We start from the raw sequence: 22,527 nt of genomic DNA, 5'->3' as shown, positions 1-22,527 counted from the left end.
GGTTTTTTAATGTGTAGTCACATAAGGTGCTATATAGTCCTCTTTGAAAAGGCTTCTTTGTTGTTTGGCTGAATTTTCCAAATTTGGTAGAGCTAATTTCAGTACGGCTGAGCCAGATTGAGATTGTAAAGGTGTTTAAGTAGTCTGTTAAGCAATCTGTATTATCTGAAGATTTAAAGGTGCTTTGGCCCCAAGATATCAACTCAAAGCAACATGTACATGTTCAGCATTTCATCATCATCATCATCCTGTTGATCATCGAATTTCTCGAGTGGCCTCCGTAACGTCTCCATTCCGCCTAGCCCTGAGATTTAAGCAGCCTCTCTTTACTCGTCCTTCCCAACAATGCCACATTGGAGGGTCTTTCAGGGTCAGGGGAATGAGACCCAGCATTGTTACTGGTTTTGGCATATCAACACACCATGGGGAGTTTGCAAGGCTCTCCCATGTGGGCAAGAAACTCTTGGTAGCCTGCCGGTTCTCCCAGAGGGAGAAGTAGGCTATAAGATGTCGCGCGGCCACAAAGCATTTACTATGTGCTGAAAACAGAGCTGAGCGAAGCAGACGTAATTTAAACATGGAAGGCAGTCCTAGTCTCTAGGCTTGTAGTCTAGTCGGAATGCAAAAAGGTAAATATTATAATGCAGTGTAACAATGCTGTTCTAGAGAAAGTCTCGGGCACTGTTTGTGCATAGAAAAAACGAATTAGTCAAACTTGCAGTCTGTTTAGCCTTCATGGGAAGACATTGAAGCTGAGGCTTGTGGTGGTTGAACGTGCAGGTGAGAGCTGGCTGGAACAGAGTCCCTATTAGTTCCCCCAAAGTGTTCTTCATGTCTCAGGCATGCGGCCCACCAGGTCTTCGATTGTGTCTCCTGAGCCCCTCCTGAGGCCAATGCTTCATCTGGTCAGATTCCTTCTCAGTTGTTCTTATTTTATGCAAAAAACAGAAGAGTTCTCAAAGGAGGCAGAAGAAGAGAACTATGGGATGAGAGCTCTGGGTTTACTATCTTTCCTCTCGAAGAAAAGCCCTCTTTAGGGTGGCCCATTTTGATTTTCCCCAGTGATGGAACAAGATTGAAATCTCTATCATATATCCCTGGCAACAAGTCTCCTGTGTTTTTCACTAAAAATACACAAAAATGTTGGCACGTGGATTCCTGCCACAGGTTGGCTCCTTGGTTTTCATCTCGAGACGTGCTGTGGACACCCACTTCACATTCGTCCAGCTGCCTCTGGGAGTGCCAGTGCTCTCTGGCCTGTTTCTGTGGTGACCCACAGGAGCTCTGGCAGTTGAGTTACATTTTCCAGATGGAGTGATCACTCTAAGATTTACCGAGCAAAGAAATGTGATCCATTCAATTTGGCCTAAAAATAATTTTTGCTCTGAAAAAAAAGAAAATCCAATTACCTTGCTCTTCTCAATGAAAAATTGGGTTCATCTGGGTAAGGAGACCTGGACCCATCCTTTGATGTAAGACCATCCATTCTGAAATAGGTCTGGCAGGGTCTGGAGTCTGCTTCTGATTAGATAATTGACATAAGCCTCCCTGAAATAAACACTGAACCCTTCAAAAACAGAGGTGCGTAGGAACAAAATTGCATCTATGTTTTAAATACAAGGCCTTCTGCAATGATTACTTATCCAAAAGCCATTTTACTTTTCTCTCCACCAATCAACATTATGATCCCAGAAGCAAAGTGGACACAGGATGAAATTCTAGTTATAACTTCAAATCAATCTACAGTCTATTCTAGAGAGTGTCAGGTTTAGCTGACCTCGATGGGGATATTTTTACAATATGGTGTTTTATCCTTAGCCCTCAAAACTAAATTTATTATAAGTACAACAGGAACCTTGAAAAGTTCCTGTTCTATTTATCTTTAAAAAAATATTTGTTCTTCACTGAAAACAGCTAAGTACAAAGTGAGAAAAAATGGTTGTATAACTCAACTGAATGTGTGTGCTTCTGTCTTCTTTTACAGAGATATGATCTATGTGTCCATAAGTAAAACACAGAGTTATGCATAGTTCTCCAGAAATAGGGAAAGGATATTCTCCTGTGGTGCATTATAGATGAGGCTATAGTTAAACAGGTTGAAGGTCACTGTGGCGAAAACAATTGTTTGAAAATTCCTACCTAGCTGCCATGTACGTGTTACTTTTCAGGCAAACCCTTTAGGGGGAATTTCTTTTTAAAAACCCCACGATATCTCCCATCTTGAATGGCCCCTTAAATAATAGAATGAGTAAGAGAATTCCCGCTACACTCAGCTTTCTAAATACTTGGTGCCAGCTGAGACTGCCTTGCCATCTGGTCTTATCATTAAGCTTCCGGTAACTTTGTGAAACAGAACAATAACTTTTTAATGTTCCTAACAGATCCCGATTAATGAAGATGATCTTTTGGAAGCAACGCCATCTTTGAAAAACTTAGCTTCAGGTGAGTCTACCTCTGGAAAATTTGGCTATAGGGTTCTGTAAACAATGGTTGGGTACTTCCCTGGAAATGAGGTGATTTCTAGTAGAAGGATGTGATTGTTTTAAATTATTTCCTGTTTTTAAAAGTCCTTCCTATTTGAATAAGATTTCTGGATTGAGCACTGTAAATGTTCAGGGTTTAGTAAGGTACTGCAGTTACATAAAAATGCCACCGCTGGAGAAAACTGGAGGATGTTCTTGGGACCTCTTGTACTATTTTTGTAACTTCCTGCTTGTCTGTAATTATTTAAAAATAAAAATATAAACATGAAAATAATTAAATTAAATGTCAGTGGTCAAACGAGAGCAAAGAAATAGAAAAGTTCTTTCTAACCTGTACAACAAGATACAAGTCTATGTTTCGAAATGATTGACTCTTTGTCAAATAGAGACTCAGCTTTCCAGATGTTGTAGAAATTTGTCTATCTTGTCTTCTAATCGAAGATCAGACAAGGTAGAGGAATATATTCTATTCGTGACAATTTTTACCCTACATAGAAGACCAGAGATACACAAATGAAATTTTAAAAAAATGTACGCAGTAAATCCCAATTTCCTAGCAAGTGTAAACAGCATTTTGCTGTTCCAGTTATAACACGGACAGACTCTTCAACTCCATAAATCATGTCTCTACTTCTCTAACAGTCACTCTTTCAAAGAGAGGAAGATTATTATTTTGAAAATAGATTCCACCAGAGGAGTAGGCACAAGATATGCATTTTGGTTGGACTTTCTGACACTGTAAATTCTCACTTGTTGAAGTCATGGATTAGTACTAACGACAACTGCATTGTCACCCCTAGAACTGTCTTGGCGTACTGTATTCGGCTAAAGATATTGATCTCATGATTGCACAGTTCACTTCAAAGTATCCTTACTCTCTAAATTTTACCCATTCATTTGAGGATGCCGAAAATTCTCCTGTCAGTTTAGTCAAAGCAGCAACATAAATATAAAACTTTTAAACTAATTGATGTTGTATATACAAAGCAGCCAACTGCCAGCTTCAATTGGTCAAAAAGAAAGAAACTGTTCAAGAATAGTTTTGTTTTTGAGAATGTGCCCAGGATGTAAGAATGAAAATATAAGTGCTTTAGGATATTTTGAAGTTCCTTTTTAAATTACAGACCAGAGAGTTACAGATCACCATCTTCAGTAAAAATTCATAAGTGGAAAATGCAGGAAGTCCAGCAATTTCTTTTCATAAATGGCTCTTAGCTAGTTAACTGTGAGGCACTGAGGTCCTCGGTAGGGCCCCTGTGTCCCTCATCCTTAACTAAAGCAGTGCTAGGAACACATGTACTGATCTGAAACATCACACACAGAACCAGACACTGAGATAAGAATTGAAAACTGCCCTCTGCTCCTAAAGACTATGATCCTAAAGGTCTTCTAACCCATTTTGGCACCCAGAGCGGCTTCTTACAGAAATACATCTAGACTGTGAACTGAGCTAAAATATCAGAAATCCAAAACCTCGCAGCCACTGTTGCGGCCTCGCAAGCTCATAGAGTCTTCATTTTCAGTAATAAAAATAAATTATTAAATGATGCCTTTTCAGCAGGCCTGATTGTTGGGGGAAAATTCCAAACAATAATAGTGAGTTCTCTATTGAAATATTGAATGTATTCAAAGTATAGAGAGAATAAAGTGAAGTACATTAGCTACTTAGGTGGGGGGGGGTGGGAGCGGGGTATATTGGGGTTCTTGGTGGTGGAACATGTGCACTGGTGAAGGGATGGGGGTTCAATCATTATATGTCTGGGACTTAAACCTGAAAGCTTTGTATTTTTTTCATGGTGATTCAATAAAATAAAAACTTAAAAAAAAAAGAATTGAAAACTATGTTGTGTATTTATGTGCTTATAAACTTGTACATTTTTCTAGAGAAATAAAATAATAGGGTTGAAGGCTCATATTCCCTGGAAGGAAATTATCTAATTGAACAAAATGTACAAGCTTTTAGCCAGGCTGGGAGGACACAGAACAGTACGGAGCAAAACATGAACTCGGGAAGCCCCTGAGTTCAATCCATAGCACCAAAACAATAAACTTCATACACTAGATCTGGTCAATCTGAGATCAGACAAACTCATAATGAAAAGACACTGGTTAGCACAATGCCAATTAAAAGAATCTTAAGAATGTTAAGAAATTGATAGTTCATGAAAAAGAATATATTCTAATTAGAGGATATCTTTTTAAAACAAAGATGATATATGTGGAATATAGAATAATAGACTATAAGACTAACACCCAAGAATAGTAGAAATAAGTACCAGGAGGTTGTCACCATGGCTTGGAGGCTGTTCTCTCATTCTGGGCAACTCAGAGAAGGGAACACCAAGTAAAATGTGGTTGTTGGTCATGTGGGGGAAAGATGATGCGGGCTGAATATAGACTAGAGACAACACAATGGCCACTCAACACCTTTATTGCAAACCACAACACCTAATCAGAGAGAGAGAACAAAAGGGAATACCCTGCCATAGTGGCAGTGTGGGGTGGGGGGAGACGGGACTGGGGAGGGGGGGAGGGATGTTGGGTTTACTGGTGGTGGAGAATGGGCACTGGTGAAGGGATGGGTTATCAAACTTTGTAAGGGAGAAACATGAGCACAAAAATGTATAAATCTGTAACTGTACCCTCATGGTGACTCACTAATTAAAAATAAACTATTAATTAATAAAAAAATAAAAATAAAATAAAACAAAGATGATAGACTTTGGCTTTTAACACAGATCTAACATTTTAATAATAAATTCTTCTAAGGATATGATATGTTTATAAACTAAGAGAAGTTTTCTGTCTTTCCTTTTATTCTCTCTGCATTTGATTCAAACACCAGATGACTCAGTTCAACTAATTCACTAGATCTGGCCAGTACAGTTAAAACTTTAGATACTGTCAGCTTCTAGGAGCTAAAATAAAACCCTGTGACTGGGATCTACTTATTTATAATCTTAACCTTAGAATTTTAGAAGTAGTGAGGGTCGGTCCTATAAGTCAACGATACAACTATTATATTGAAGACCCAGCAGGAGCTGGTGAAGATAGAGCAACTCATCTGAGAAAACCACTAACAATCACGTACCCAGTAGGATGTTGGAAGTCCAACAGTGAGTACTCAGAGAAGTGAACAGCACCATTATAGTGGACCAGCTCTGAAATCTAACACTAAGTAAGAGGGATGTTTGCCAAAGTCTCAAATAGAAACTTCTTCCAAGGAAACACTGATTCGGGGAAATTCCACCAGCAGTAATGTACAATAGGTAAATATTTCACAGTATTGTCATCTTGGTTAATAGAGAGTTGCATAAACAATGGTAGCCCCTATAAATCACCTAAGGTGTGTAATAGGCTACACCATTTAGGTTTGTATAATTACATTCTATGATGGTCATGCAGCAACAAATTCATTTTCTCCAAGGTGAGGACTCTAACTCCTGGTATCTTCCTGGGTCATGACTCTATCTAACTTCTACTTTCTTTCTTTTATTTTTTTTTTTTTGCTTTATGGGTCACACCTGGCAATGCACAGGGGTTACTCCTGGCTCTGCACTCAGGAATTACTCCTGGTGGTGCTCAGGGGACCATATGGGATGCTGGGAATTAAACCTGGGTCAGCCGCGTGCAAGGCAAATGCCCTACCCGCTGTGCTATCGCTCCAGCCCCTAACCTCTACTTTCTTTAATAAGGCTTTACCGCTAATTTCTATCATGTCATGACAAATCCTTATATTCTTCTCTTCATTGTTTTCTGTGTGATAATTTCATTTTGCCTAGGCTCTAATAAAATTCAAAATATCTGATTTTGCTTTCTTTATAATCTGTTCAGCACTTGCTACAATGTATGTGACCAGAAATACAGTTAATTGAAAATAGATCTTATATATAAAAAAGAAAATATATCTTATTCTTAGAAAGTGTAGAAGATCTTTCTGTTTGCTTTTTTGTTGTTTTTTTTGTTGTTGTTTGTTTTGTTTTGGGGTCACACCAGAGATGTTCAGGGCTCACTCCTGGCTCTGTACTCACTCCTGGTGAGGCTCAGGGGGCCATGTAGGGCTGGCTCCAGAAAGACAGAGGATTCTAACTGTAGAATTTAAATATTTTATTTAAATCTTGGAGGGTTAGTAGCAGACACATCAAATTCCCCTAGCCCACCCATCATATTCTCTCTAAGTTTTCAAGTTTAAGCCTTCAGACGTTTATGATTAGTTCCTTATAAAATAAGATTGTACCATCAAAAGTATATGGAAGAATCAACTGCAATCGTGAATAGCATCATGGCTTCTTCAGTTGAGAGAATGAAGCAGGATGCTTTTTGGGGCCCCACTAAAGGTAACCCCATGTAGCAGTTCAGTACAGACGCTAGTCTTAAACACATCTGCATAAAGGACGACGCCTGTGTTCAGTTAGGCTGAGTGTGAGAAGTGAGATAGGAAAGATGCAGGGGGTTGAGACTTGGCCACCAGGACCTCCTCTTGGGGTATGTTCTACCCCATTGTGGATTATGGTAAAATTCAACCATAAACAAGGAGGGCAAATGAATGAGCTAACACTACAGGCAGAAGTGAGTTTAAGTTTCAAAACAGAGAGAGAGGTCTGTTGAAGAAAGATCTAAAACAGAAGCTGAAAAAAAAGTTGTCTTTCAAGATCATACCCTTGCTTGAGACCTGTAGTCATTCACCCACTTATCTAATGGTGACCCTATTTCAAGAGACCTCAGCAAGGTGATGTTCAAGACGCGTGAAAGATGGTTCATTTCGTTTATAGACTAAAACATGGTGATATTAGTGCTGCAAAGAGGGAACAAGTAGTCTACTGCAGTCTAAACAGTTCCTGGAGCCTTGGAAGATCCCAGTAAACAAGGTTTCTCCAAGTTTCCCCAAGTTCTTGGCAAGGGTAGAAAAGGAGTCCTAGAATCCTGCATGCTACTGGGAGGAGACCCCTTCTCCCCAGAAATAGTGCCATTCTCATGATTCCAGTCTGAGGAGAGAATGCCAAGTTGGCCATGCTCTGCATTCTGCAAAACACACAAGATTTCCGAGTCTTACTACATCACCCCTATTTCCACACTCATCTAGCTCTGTGTATCTCCTGCCTGATCCCATACCATACACCTTCATGACTTCCCTTTAAACAGGGTTAGTTATCAGCCAACTCTTAAACTCTTCTTTGAATAGCTTCCCCTACCTCCCACTCCTACCAACTGCAAGTTTCTGATCCTGTATATTAGTGTTACATAATATGCATATACTGATGTTTCTCGAATAAGGACCTTCATGTGGGATCAACTCACATTACATAGCCCTTCCGGCATCTGTCCCCTTGTTTCACAGAGCCTGGGAGTGGAGGGGGTGGTCTCCTAGCTTTTCTTTATCATTTCACTTCTCATTTCTCCCTAAAATATCACCACTCCTCCCCTTATTGCACTTACTGATCCCTATATTATTTCCATTAGTTTCTAGGAGATTTTAGTTTACAGTTGTAATTCAATACGATCTTGTACCATATTCTTTCTTTTTTTTTTTTTTGCTTTTTGGGTCGCATCTGACTATGCACAGGGGTTACTTCTGGCTCTGCACTCAGGAATCACCCCTGGCGGTGCTCAGGGGACCATATGGGATGCTGGGAATCGAACCCAGGTCAGCCGCGTGCAAGGCAAACGCCTACCCACTGTGCTATCACTCCAGCCCCTGTACCATAATTCTTAACAATTTCAGTACTCATGTAGGTGGTCTTTTAGGACCAGTTCTTTACGTCTCAGTTCCTTGAACTCTGCTCTTTTCATAATTATGTCCTCCGATGTACCTCCTCAACTCACCTTCTTCCCTAGAGGACATCTACTCTAAACTCTAAGTTCCTCACTCTAAACTCTACTCTCCATGGACAGGGTAGGCAGCTGAGCTGACGGCTACGCTGGAGGTTGATTTATACTTAAAATCCATTTATACTTAAAGTCCCTTTCTGATTTATACATAAATCCATTTATACTTAAAGTCCCTTTCTCCCCACATCCACGCCAACAGCGGTTGCTTTTGTTCTTATGGATGTGGGCCAGTCTCTGTGGTGTGAAATAATATTTCATTGTTGTTTTCATCTGCATCTCCCTGATGATTAGTGACAGAGAGCATTTTCTCATGTGTCTTTTAGCCATTCGAATTTCTTCTTTGAGATAATTTCGTTAATTTCCATCCCCCATTTTTTGATGGGGTTGGGAGTTTTCTTCTTGTAGAGTTCAACTAGTGCCTTGTATATCCTTGATATCAACCCCTTATCAGATGTGTATTGGGTGAATATCCTTTCCCATTCTGTAGTCTGTCTTTGTATTTTGGTCACTGTTTCTTTTGAGGTGCAGAAGCTTCTTAGTTTAAGGTAGTCCCATTTGTTTATCTCTGTTTTCAGTTGCTTGGGCAGTGGTGTGTTATCTTTGAAAATACCTTTAGCTTCAATGTCATGGAGGGTTTTGCCAACCTTGTCTTCCATGTACCTTATGGATTCTGGTCTGATGTTGAGATCTTTAATCCACTTTGACCTGACTTTTGTATATGGCGTTAAGTAGAGATCTAAGCCCATTTTTTTGCATGTTGCTGTCCAGTTTTGCCAGCACCACTTGTTGAAGAGGCTTTCCTTGTTCCAATTCACATTTTTTGCTTCCTTATCAAAGATTAGATGATCGTATATTTGAGGGTATGTGTCAGGATATTCAACCCTGTTCCATTGGTTTGTGGCTCTGCCTTTGTTCCAGTACCATGCTGTTTTAATTATTACCGCTTTGTAATATAGATTGAGGTTGGGGAGGGTGATTCCTCCCATATTCTTTTTCCTAAGAGTTGCTTTAGCTATTTGTGGGGACTTATTGTTCCATATGAATTTCAGGATTGTTTGCTCCATTTCTTTGAAGAATGTCATGGGTATCCTTATAGGGATCACATTGAATGTGTACAATGCTTTGGGGAGTATTGCCATTTTGACAATGTTAATTCTCCCAAGCCCTAATGAGCTGGCTCTAGCATATCACTGCTGCTTTCTCTTTCATCCTTCAATCCATGAGTCTTTCCAGGAGCTCTGCATTCAAACCATATCCAGAATCTGATCGTTTTTTATGACCTCTATCACTGTCACCTCAGTTCAAGCATCATTATCAGGCCCAGTCTACCCCTATCTTGCTATTCTGTTTTCAACACAGGAGTCACACAGGTAATCTCTAAGTCCACGTCTATCACTCTTTTTTTGTTTGTTTTTTTTCTTTTTGGGTCCCACCCAGTGATACACAGGGGTTTACTTCTGGCTCTGCACTCAGGAATTACTCCTGGCAGTGCTGGGGCACCATATGGGGATGCTGGGAATCGAACCCGAGTTGGCTGCGTGCAAGGCAAACACCCTACCCGCTGTGCTATCACTCCAGCCCCACTTCTATCACTCTTAAATTCACAGTTTGCTAGCTGCTTCTGGATTTATCCTGAACAAAATTGAAATTTTAACAAATGTCCTACAACGCATTGGCTGACAGCAACAAAAGAGGAGAGGGGGCAGAAAAAATAGAAGGGATCTGGAAGAGAGATGGGAGGAGAGAAAGAAAAAGGAAATGAAAGTGGGGTACTGCTGAAATAAGAGACATCCATATCCCAGGGCATGTTTCCTGGATGCTGCTCCCAGGAATTGTTGGGAACAGCCCAAATGCAATCACTCTAGCCCCAGTTTTGTTTTTATTTAATTTTATTATTATTATTTTTGCTTTTTAGGTCACACCCAGCAATGCACAGGGGTCACTCCTGGCTCTGCACTCAGGAATGACCCCTGGCAGTGCTCAGGGGAACATATGGGATGCTGAGAATCCAACCAGGTCGGCTGCGTGCAAGGCAAACGCCCTACCCACTGTGCTATCACTCCACCCCCCCACCCCAGCCCCAGTTTTGCATGCTGCCTGTTCAGTTATGGTCTGTAGTTCTCTCTTTGGCATGGGTGAAGGAATCAGAAAAAGTGGGGGCTGCAGTCTTCTTGCCTTCTTGCAAATGAAACAACTCGCCACCACCTCCAGTTAGAGAGATGGTCTGCAGAGAGAGACAGGGCAGTAATGGCGTCATGCAGCATGCTGCAGTTGGAACGCAGTCCTGTATCAATCTCAGCAAGTCTGGTCTCAGAAAAAAAATAAAAAAGGCTAATTGCAAATATTTGATAAGTACTTGAAAGTTTTCCCCAAAGCTCCAAAGCCTGGGGGAAAAGAGAGTGTTCCCAGGCCAGACGCAAACCTTTTAACCCTAAGTCCCTGAAACATAAATATGTTGCCAAGATGCCGAGTGGCTATTTAAATCATCCACTTCCTGTTTCGTTGCTATCTCTCTGTTTTGGAGAGGGACCAAAAATGTTTCATTCCTTTTGGCACTGCTTTCTTCATTTAAAAAGGATTTATACTTCAGGGGTTTTGACTCTGGGAGGAAAAAGAAAAAAAAACGCATGCATATTTTGGATGTTAGATTCTGAATGTTTTGACCCTTTCAAACAAGAACGCACAAATCTGTAGCCAGTGGGCTGAGAAACCCAAGGAGAACATGTACAAATGGGATTCTAAAATGACAAGAAGAAGGAACATTGGCTCACCTACAGTAACTTGTTTAGGAAATATTAAAAATAGCCCATCCAAGAAATAGAGTTTTACTAGACCACTTGGAAACGTTTTTTTGTTTGAATGTAATTGAAGACAATCCATCATGCCTGAGCTATCGGTCACACTACAGATTTGATGAAAACACACCCATCAGTGGTTTAATAAGTTTTTCTTGAAAATGAATTGAAGTAAGTAGAATGTTCTGGATGGTGTTTCATCTATAGAGAATCTTCCTTGAAGTTCTCAATGAGTTGAAGAGTTGGGGAGGCATAACCAGGGAAAATTTCAGTGACCTGAGCAGGAGAACCATCCACAGGATTAGCATGTGTCATTTGACTACTTTTCAGGCCATTCTGATTACATTTAACTCCTCTTCCCAGCGGAGTCCCCTGGGAGCTAGAATAATATTAGAAATCTTTCTGTAGTATTAGAGAATAATCCTGTCTTCAGTTCAGTGGATACAACTCAATTCAGCATTTCTTGCTCTCAACTTTGTGTTTGATATTTTGCCGTGGAACTCAGGGCAGGATATACAAAGAACAATCAGAGCCAATCCTGCACAGTGTGAAGCAGAGTCAAGACAGCAGTAGAGTCTGCTAGTCAGATATAATTCCCAAGGCTTACGCTGTGGGAACCAAGGAGGAGGACATCGATTGTCATTCACCGAGGTGATGAGATGGCAGTATATGAGGTGAACTTTGAGTTATAGATTGATTTTCAATCTCTAGAGGGTGAATGGAAAAACACTCCCAAACAAGAAAACTGTCTTCTGAGCTGACAGTTCATGCTCAGAGTCATGTTCTTGGGGAAAAACCTATGTGTAATCTGGGTGGTTAATTATTCCTGCCTGGGTCAGGAGCTGCCAGGAAGCTTATACACACATATCAGCTTTTGCATTATCAATCTGGAAGGCATGGGAGTTGTCCTTAGAGGGAGACTGAAAAGGCTGAGAACAGAGTGAATGTCTGAGCAGACCGCAAAAGAAAACTCTAGATTCCACGGAATTGCTAAACTTCCAGATATTTGTCTAAAACTTGGGGGAGAAAGAGGGGAAGGAAAAAGGGAAGCACCAAGGAAAGGGTCAGTGGTGGAATACTTTCACTGGCTTCTCCAATGACTGCAGATTCTACTTCTCACCTCATGAGGCTTTTCAGAGGGCGCATTATTTTTTAAAAAAATTTTTATTAGAGAATCACTGTGATGTACTGTTACAAACTTATGGACTTTTGTGTTTGCATTTCACTCATACAGTGAACGTTTACCCATCCCTCCACCAGTGCCCATTCACCTCCACCAATGCTCCCAGTATCCCTCCCACCACCCCCACCCTATCCCCCACTGCCCCACCCTGCCTCTGTGGCAGGGCATTCCCTTTTGTTCTCTCTCCTTTTGGGTGTTGTAGTTTGCAATAGAGGTATTGAGTGGCCATCACGTTCGGTCTATCGTCTACTTTCAGCTCGCATCTTCCAACCCGAATGGATCCTCCACTTGGTGTCCTCTACTTGGTGTTCCCTTCTCTATCTGAGCTGCCTTTTCTCCTAGCATGTGAGGCCAGTTTCCAAGCTGGGGGGGGGAAGGCACATTATTGTCCGGGGCAATGGGCAAGAGTCATTACTGACCACTGGAAAAGCAATATGGTTGCCCTGGATAGTGAGTTCTTAATATACACTTTTACACACAAATCATGGTACAATTTAAACCAACTGGAGAGAAGGAGAGTAGATTCCTCACCCTGCATGAACTGGCAGTTTAAAGGCTTGCCAGAAACTGGGGGGAAATGTTGAAAATCTTGAATAAAAGCTGGGGGTAATCCATTGGATGATTTTCCATTTCCAATATTTTGATTTATTTCACTTGAGTAGGGTTTAAGTCTATTTGTTGAAAATGCAGGAACAGGCCAATTGGATTGATTAACTAGTAATTGGCAACTGGTCATAACATGTTCACTTTGGGTAAGCATTTATGCTCCTTAAGCTTGTGCTACTTCTGAGGATAGTATTCATCATTTAAATACTTTTGTAAAAATTCAATATCTTCTAAGTGTTTTGGTGACCTTTCTATATCTGTACGCCATCCAAGATTCCTTTTAAAAGTTTATAGTATTTGGTTTTCTAAATATTGTCAAAAGACGGGGGAAATCCCTTCAACTTGAGGGTGTTCTTGTAGAAATTGGCTCCCATGTCCCATTTCTGTCTCTATAGCTTAATTTTTTTCAAGCAATGAAAATATGTTCTCATCACCTCTACAACACAAAGCAAAATGTTGGCTCAGAGCCTTTTGCAATTGTGAGTAAGCTGTCAAGGCATTAATATTTTAGTGGCTCCAAAGTTGATTTGAGGGAATTTTAATCTTATTTTCTTTGTTTTCCAGTGTGACTACTCTAAACCTCTCTTTTCATGTTGGAAAATAAAAAATGACAGACGTGACTAAAACTGACAGTCAAAATATAGACAACTCTACCCTGTTGAATGTACATTTTGTTCTAGATGAAGTGGTGTTCTCCTGCAAAAGATGTGAGCTCAAAGTAACATATATCAACTTGCTTAAAAAAAAAAAATCCCTGGCTACAAAGGAAGGGAACGAATATTTTTTGAACTGCTGTAGGCTCTGTGCTGAGTTATTTATATGATTTCATTTAATTCTTATAACTCCCACCCTCACCCCCTACTTTTTTACCGACGAGGAAATGGAAGCTCCAGAGAGTTCACAATTTTACCTCAGTCTTACAGCTTTGCAGAGTCCCCGCTTCCCTCCGAATTGCACCACGTTCTCTTGTCAATTCTAATCTATCAGCTTCAGCAGTCCACAGGACTGTGTTGCAAAGAATTCTAAAGTCATGAGAAAGAATGCTGTGTTTAATTAGCAATGTCACTCAAAGATGTAAGATTAGTAGCAGATACACTATTTGTGTTCTCAATAGGCTACGTGAATCCTTGCTGGCAACTTTCACTTGGAAGTACGGCACAGGAATTTTGTCCTGTGTTCGAGGGCCCCAGTGCTGCCACCAAAAGTGAAGTTGTTGGTGTACAGCCAGGTGTGTCTCAGCACCACAACTAAAAAGCGCATCCCTTGAGCAGGTGTGTGAGCGCTACAGCGACCCCTTGTGAGCAACACAATCAGAAGGTGTGTGAGCACCACCGTCCCATACACGAAGCCCTCCTCGGGCTCCTGGCCTAGTGTGAGAGCACTGTGACAAGGAGAAGCTATGTGTGCACCTCACCACAATCACCACGACAGTAACACCAAAGCAAAGGGTGGGAGGGGTAGAACCATGTGATACATTAAAAACTAAAGGATGAGATGAGGAAACACAAACTCAGGAATTCTAGCTTTGCCATTATCTCCTTAGTCGACAGCAATTTGCGATGAGTTAGTTACTTGTACCATTTTCTGAATATAATTTTACGGTCACCCTAAAGGCTGCCAACGAAGTTTTGTAAGTTGTTGGGAAATGAATTCCTCATCACCTCCATTTAGGTTCCGTGTTCTGACCAACGTACTGCCATTGGAAATTAATTTTCATCTGCATTAGCGTAGATAAGTCTATATATCTGTGGATTAGTTCACTCTTACCTGTACCCCAGGAACTGTGAATGTGCAAAAATATACGTTTGAATCTGCAAACTAAGTATTTATTATCATGAAAGCTTTGTAACTGTATCTCACGATGATTCAATTTAAAAAATAACGTTTACAGGGAAATCTCTGAAAAAAAAAGTATTTATTATAATGAAGGACCCTATCAGGAATACAAAACCTAGAGGGGTGTATACTTTATATAATAATACCAATACTTTGATACCACTCTGTATTCATACCTAAGGGTGGGGGCTTTAAATTAGTATAAAGTTGTGTTTCTCAGTCTTTCCCTCACCTTGGTGCCCTTTAAACCTTCCTCTGCCCACAACCCCGTTCTGCCCATTGGCAGCTTAGTCTCATGATGTGTCACCCATTAATGTGATTGTCACTTGTATCCTCCTAAGGACACCCTGGGGTCTCACACGGACCCATAGAGCCCCTGGTTGAGAAACATGGGTATAAAGGATGCAGGAATGATTTTTCTCTGGATGAATGGCTGTTCCGCATATGTGATTAGGTTGGCTAGAAAGATCTGTACAGGCACCTCCGTCCTTGTGTGCATAGGGATTAAGAATCTGGCAAGTCCCACATTTGGAGTCGTGCCACAGAGCTCAGATTCTCTTCAGGGCTGCACCCACTTAACGAAAGATTTGAGCCTGGTGAAAAGGGAAGCTGTGCTTCCCTTCAGAATATTGTCACGTTCGCCTGGGAGTGAATCCTTGGCTTGTCAGAGCAACTACGAGCAACCCTCAGAACATTCAGGGTGAGCCTCAGAATACTGTCACATTTCCCAGAGTGAAGACTGCACTGAAGGTGCTTGTCGGAGCAATGTGAGAGTCGAGGGAGAACTTTCCCCCGTGTGCAGAACAGATTTCGCAATGGTTTTGTGCCTGCAGGCTAACAAACATTGGCGATGTGCAGAATGCCGTCTCGGAGACCTACTTCCATTGGGACAGCCCACCTGGTAAAGGTTATCTGGCAGGAAATGGCGCCGACATCTAATAATTGGAGGCTACTGAGAGTTATCAGAAAGGCATAGCTAAATCAGTGTGGGTCATTTTATATCAAATGATTATTCCAAGAATTCCAAATGGACTTATTTTTTCCTCCTCCCCTCTCCCGTGCCCTCTAGTTTCCAAAGTTATTGGAAGGAAGGAGGTGAAGTCTGGAAGCACAAACCCAACAACAACTCTAAGACCCTAGAGTCTATCTAATGGGAGCAAAGTTTTGAATCAGGTATAAACTGAGATTTTAATTTTAAAATAAACCGTGGAGTATTCAATATGCCAAAAACAGTAACAAGAAGTCTCACATGGAGACGTTACTGGTGCCCGCTCTAGCAAATTGATGAACAGCGGGATGACAGTGCTACAGTACCTTCCCCCCACCATGGAAAGAGCAATGTCAAAGAAAACAGGGCTGAGTATCAAGGAAAAGAGACAACATGAATGGGAAAAAGTTGTGTGTGGTTTTTTTTTTTTTTGAGATGAAAGATGTATTTCAATTAAAAGACATGGAGAAGATTGTTCCAAAAGAAAGACTTAACTGCTATGTCAGTAAAATAAGTTCTTCAAAGCTTGGTTGGTGATAGTATCATTGGCTACGAGAGGATTGGAACATCTAATTATTATTGCGCGTTTCCAAGTAAAGCTCTTCATGCAAGGAAATGAAAGTTGGAGACTCTGGAATCTCAGTTATCCAAGGGAAACCAAAAGCATGCAAATCTACAAAAAAGTACCAAGAAGACCAAAATGGGCTGACATGACACAGAAGAAAGAACAATGCTAGATAAAGAGTTTTCTTCACTTTCAAACAAAGGGAACAGCTGAAAACAGAAGTAGAAAAATAAAGAGATGGTGACCCACAAGTTGTGGAAAAAATATGTCAAGCAAATGATGTAGGCCATGAAACTGCTACCCGGTGGACTGATAATATATATTTGTAATAAAATCTTGGGGTAAAAGAAAATTTGGACTTGCATAAAATAAAATTAATAAGAATTTTAAAATCCAAGAAGACTTTGATTACATAGACATAAATGCCCCAGGTTGGTAAAGACAGAATCTGCTTGTGAATAGCACGGTACCACTGTTGTCCCGTTGTTCATCGATTTGCTCGAGCAGGCACCAGTAAGGTCTCCATTGTGAGATTTCTTGTTACTATTTTTGGCATATCGAATATGCCATGGGGAGCTTGCCAAGCTCTGCCATGCAGACGGGATACTTCCGGTAGCTTGCTGGGCTCTCTGAGAGAGACAGAGGAGTTGAACCGGGGTCAGCCTCAAGCAAGGCAAACGCCCTACCAGCTGTGCTATCCAGTCCTCCTTGTGAATATGTAAAATTTTACCTTATCCAATGAATGTACTGATTGTCACTTACCTCTGTCTGTGCTGATCATTTTACTAATTTTTAATAATATATGTGCTTAAATATATAAGTACATATATATGCATACACAGTTATGTATGTTTAAGTTTAAGAAGTTTAAGAAGGGAATTCTCAAGTTTAAGAAGGGAATTCTATGTTCTATAATAAACCAAGTTGGACATAGAACAGTTAAGGATTCTGATGAGGAATTTCATCAAATAATTTCATTTTTATATCCCCAGTGAATTGATGCTCCTTAGTTAATCAGCACATTATCGTGAAAAAAATTGCATATCTGTCACAACTGATATAGAAGCGTGGTCTCGAAATCTCATACTGCTCGAAATTCTCAGGAGCAAGATTTCCATTTTTCCTTAGGAGAACCATTCCTATTTGAGCGGCTGAGCATGGATAAACAGGAGGCCCAGTGGCAAGCTGTCTGGACAAACCACATGGTTGTCTTTAAATTTCATACAGAAAACACTGCCTTCCTCCACACCGTCCGCTTCTCATGGATCTTTAGTTCAGAGGGAGACAATAAATTTCCATTCGAACTACATTAAAGTCTAATCTCTAGTAGGCTGACTTAATTTTCCTGATGGATACTAAAGACTGAAGAATACATGGATGAAAAACTGAAAAGTTAAAACAAAAAGGTGTTTTTTAAGATATTACAAAGCATTCCATTTCATCTCTCAGATTCACTGTTTGGGAGCCAGGTTATTTTATTTTATTTTATTTTTTAAAAATAACTAACTACCAGAGAACAAATATTCCCTTTGGCCAACATGCTCAAATTCCTAGTATACCTCATGACTTAAAACTAATTTACATATTTGGGAAAGTAAAACCATAAAAATTCCAGTAGGAAAGGCTTTCATTGATTCATTTGAAGTCTAAGGGTTGATAACATTCACGTCATAATTTATACAGATTTTAATCAATTCTATTAGATTCCTCCTCAACACCGAGGGCTAACCAGATAAACACATGCTTCAAATACCTAGAGGTTGCAGAAAAAAAAAACAACATGCAGAAGCCCTTAAATTAGCCTGAAAGCAAGAGGAAAACATCTGTAGTTTAAAAAAAATATAGAGAGAATTTAAAGAGACATTAACTTCAGTTATAAGCTTGACTGTGTTTCACAGTTCATAAGAGAGAAAACTCAATCTGGACTCGGGCAGAAAGTCAAAAGCTAGGAAGGTAGCACTGCACCAAGGAATAGGGAGAGACGTACTCTACCCATAAACAGGAAACCCATAAAGAGGAAAGTGATCTCTGTTAAGTAACCCTGAGCTGAAGAGGAAAAAGATCCTTTCTGTGTCAGGGAAGGGGCCTGAAATCCCAATGACGTGCCAAGGAACTGCCGCCAGGGAACGATGTGAACAAGTTCAGACCAGGGGAAACAGCCTCTGAGAGCAGTGGGGAAACCATACCGAGGGATGCCTCCTCCATGGTCCTCCCCTCCCCAAATTCTGAGGGCTCAAGCCTGGCTCATAATCACCAGCAGGAGAGAAACTTCTTGAGAGGAAACTTGTTCAATCTGTCTTCGCCGTCTGTTTCCATTTTAAAGTCTCTAATGTACGGAATTAAGTGTCCCCCGAGAAAGCCAGAGCCTCTCGAAGCTCAGCTAGGAGGGGTGCATAGTGTGTCTGCAGCTGGGGCTGTCGCAGCAGAAGACCCTGACTTTGAGATGTTCGCTTCTGAATCCTTCACTAAAGCAGGTGTTTTATTTGCTGGTTTGTTGTTTTCAGGTCAGACCCAGCAGTGCTCAGGGCTTACTCCCGGCTATGTGCTCAGGGATCACGCCGGCATTCCTCAGGAGATTACAGGTAGTGCTGGAGAGCAAGGTGGGAGGGCAAGAACTTTAACCTATCTACTATGTATCCCCCTAAGGCGGGTGGGTCTTTAAAGTTGTATTGTAGGTAACGTGATTATAGTGATGACAACTGGTGTTTTTTGCAGTATCAGATTACTACATCCTCACCAAGATCCTGCATTTCTGTTCTATGTCACTTTGAATCTGTCTCTTCCTTTTCTCATCTCTCTTCCCACCATTTGTTAATATCAGTTTTGTGCTTTAAAAAAGGAGGGGCTTCATCGATCAAACTTGTCCATTCCCTTGTTTTGCTTTCTTTATACCACAGAGGAATATTTGTTTTTCTCCTGCTTGACACTTTTCACAATCAGAATATGCCCCAGTTCTACCCAGGTTACAGAAAATTGCAGCCTTTACTTTTTCTAAGAGCTACATAATACTCCCTTTGTAAGTGTGGACCACAACTTCACAACTTCTTTTTTATGCAGGGAATGGGGGTGAGAGGTTGGGCCCCAGGCAGTGATGCTCAGGAGTTACTCTTGGCTCTGCAGTCAGGAATTATTCCGGGTGGTGGCTTGGAGGACCATATGGAGTGCTGGGGATAGAACCTGGGTCAACTGTATGAAAGTGAAGCGCCCAACCCACTATACCATCTCTCTGGCCCCACCACAACTTCTTTAGCCATTTGTTAAACCAGTTTATTTTTATTTTTTGGTTTTGGGGCTACACTCTGCTGACTTAATTCTGGCTTTGTACTCAGGAATCTCTCCCAGCAGGCTCAGGGTTTATTATGGGGTACTAGGAACTAAATCTAGATTTGCCATATGTAAGTGAAACACTACCCATATACTTTCTCTCAGGCCCCTAAATCAATTACTTATTTATTTTTTCATTTTCAAAAAGTTTTTCACAGTTGTTGATTGCGTTCAATATTTCAACACCAATCCCACCACCATCACACCTACCACAACCTTTATTTCAAGTTTTCCCCTACCACCCAAGCCTGCCCCAAAGGCAAATAGGAAATAATTTATTAACATGTTGCTAGAGTTTGAGTCTTTGTGTGCTGATGTACACACACACACACACACACACATATATTTTTTAATCAATATTGGTTGTCTTCTACCTTACACCCCATCAAATGTGCTGTGTTATTCTTGGCATATCAGTGGCATAATTGTATGAAACGTCACTCCTGGAATTCTACAATTTTTTCATAGGGTGCTAGAACAGGAGTTAATTTTTTTTTAAACTGGACGGTGATTTGGGGGTCTGGAGGTATCTCTGCAGTATGCTGCTCTCTTCCAAGAATCACTTGTGAGTCTGGACCATGGCCATTAATGCTCTTAAATGCCTCCCAGAGGCAGTTCGTGGGACTGACTGTCAGAAAAGCAGAAGTGCAGGGAGATGGGTGAATACGGGCCCGTTCCCGACTCCGGAAGCCTGGAGATTTCAGTCACAAGTCCTGCATACCTGGGTTATTCAGCAGGAAATCACTTATTTTTAATGTGTTCTTCATGTAGTACTTTCCCAATATTTTTCTATGCCAAATATTCGTGCCATTAAAAACATATTCATAATGCATTTAAAATGAAAACAGCTTTGTTCAAGAAAAATAATCTAGAGAGACAGACATTGCTGATTCCTTTTTGCAAAATACCAAACATTGTGCATTTTAAAATGACACAAGGTGCCTTAGAGCTTTTGCACCCAAAGCTTCTAGGCGACTTCCTTCCTGCCCACTACCTTCCTATCCCTCGGTTGCAGTTACTGAGATGTCTGGAGTCACACACAATTAGTCGTTGTGCTTGCACACTTGTTTATGGTGCTCACCCACCAGGGGATGCACATTTGGTTGTGGTTGATTGTATACTTTAGTTGCTTTAGATTGTATAATTTAGTTACTATAGTAGATGTGTACTTTTAGTTGTAGGTTTTATACGCCTGGTTATGGTATGCTGGGGATGGCATACTTTGTCGTGATGCTGGACATTTCAAATGGCACCATAACCACATTTGTAGTGGGAATGTGGGAAGGTGCCAGGGATTAATCTCATGGCCTGCATGGCAGGTGCTCTAAGTGAGATACCCCAGAGGGCTCCCCAGTCAATTTTTTAATGCCTTGCTTATACACATCAACACCTAGTTAAGGAACATCAGGATTCCAAGGAAAGAATAAAAAACAGAGAAAAAAAAATGACAACAGAAAGTAAGGACAGAAAACAAATGAGGTCAGGATAGAAAAGCACTTAAAACTATAAATGATACTTTCAAGGAGATTAACAGAACTGTTACAGTTCTTAAAAAGAGATAAATAAGGCTGTTCAAAATACAAACTTCCTAAACAATGAGACCAACAAAATAATTCTTGGAAATGAAAAATATTATGGTTAAAGACAATGAATATACAGCTCAAAATAAGAAATTTCCAAAATATTAAAATTTGAGATATAATAAAGTGAAACTATTTGAGAAAGCATAAAATCAGAATGGGAGTTGGGGAGAGAACACAGAAAATGGTGAAAAGAAAATTCTAAATAAAATGTGAAAATGTTTTTCAACTAAGTGATTAATTTTCTTCAAACAAACCCTGAGATATAACCAGTAGAGCTGGGGACCAAGAAGGCTAAGAGAAGGGGCAAGGTAGAGAAGAATAATAAAATAATAGTAGGGAGATAATAGTAGAGAAATAACAGTAGAGTAGATAGGAGTGAAGAGGTAGAGGGATTAGTGCAGTTCTTGCAACTGTAAAACAACATCTTCAATAGTTTGTAAACTATGACACCTAAATAAAAATGTATTCAGTAATCTTTTTTAAATAAAAGAGATGTTTTCTTTGATCAAGCAGTAAACAGTAAATATCCAACAGAACCAGTAAATATCCAAATGCTCCCTGGGCATACTGTCATAACATTTCAGAAAATTAAGGACTAAAAAGTATCTCAAATACTTCCTGCAAGGAAAAAATCAGACAATATACAAATATCAAGGAATCAAAATAGAACTGGACATTAAGATTAACATTATTACACTTTGAGAAGTTTTAGAGGAAACGATTTCTAGCCTAGAATTCTAAGATCAATCCAATAACCAGGTATGAGAGAACTACAAATCACAAACAATTGTGCCTTCTTTGACCCATACTCAAGAATTTCCAAGATGATTTTCTCCATTAAAACAGGAGTATGAAGAAAGAGGAAGAAAAAGGAAACCAAAGCTTCAAGTCCACCCATATGCAAAGGAAATTCCTTTCAATCCTAGGAAGGAAATTCCTAAGATGACTGTGAAGGAAAGATATAGAAGGGCTAACTGTACAACAAATCTAGAAATTCCAACTAGTTTCCAGGAAGGATATATTTAAAGGAAATAAGTCGACAAGTTTCCTTGTGCGTTGTATCAAAAAGCATTCAACGCTGATATTAATGTTAGAAAACTGTGCAGGTAGAGAAAACAAGAAAGCATAAGAAACAAAATCTGATCGCAGTACACTATGGAATCAGTGAAGAGCTGTACTTGCAGCTATAATAACATTGGAAATATAGGGCACACTGTGTTTCTTCTGCAGTTTCTCTTCTGACTCACTATGTCTCTGTTCTTATACCAAACCTAACGGTCTTGAGAGAATAACTTTGATAATGTTAGGCATCACTTGTTAACATTTTACAACCAA

General features: G+C 40.2%; 1 protein-coding gene and 1 pseudogene across 12 annotated transcripts in view; one reads left to right on the top strand and one right to left on the bottom strand.

Moving 5' to 3' along the window:
• Positions 1–22,527, bottom strand: part of CALD1 (caldesmon 1) — a 212,817-nt gene that overhangs the window by 166,419 nt on the left and 23,871 nt on the right. The window lies entirely within an intron of this gene.
• LOC101555987 (meiotic nuclear division protein 1 homolog) lies at positions 16,114–16,724 on the top strand (annotated as a pseudogene).

Source organism: Sorex araneus, chromosome 1 (genome assembly GCF_027595985.1).
Source record: "Sorex araneus isolate mSorAra2 chromosome 1, mSorAra2.pri, whole genome shotgun sequence".
Lineage (NCBI taxonomy): Eukaryota > Metazoa > Chordata > Mammalia > Eulipotyphla > Soricidae > Sorex > Sorex araneus.
Note: the sequence above shows the minus strand (reverse complement) of the source record. Positions and strands in the feature narration are given on the sequence as shown.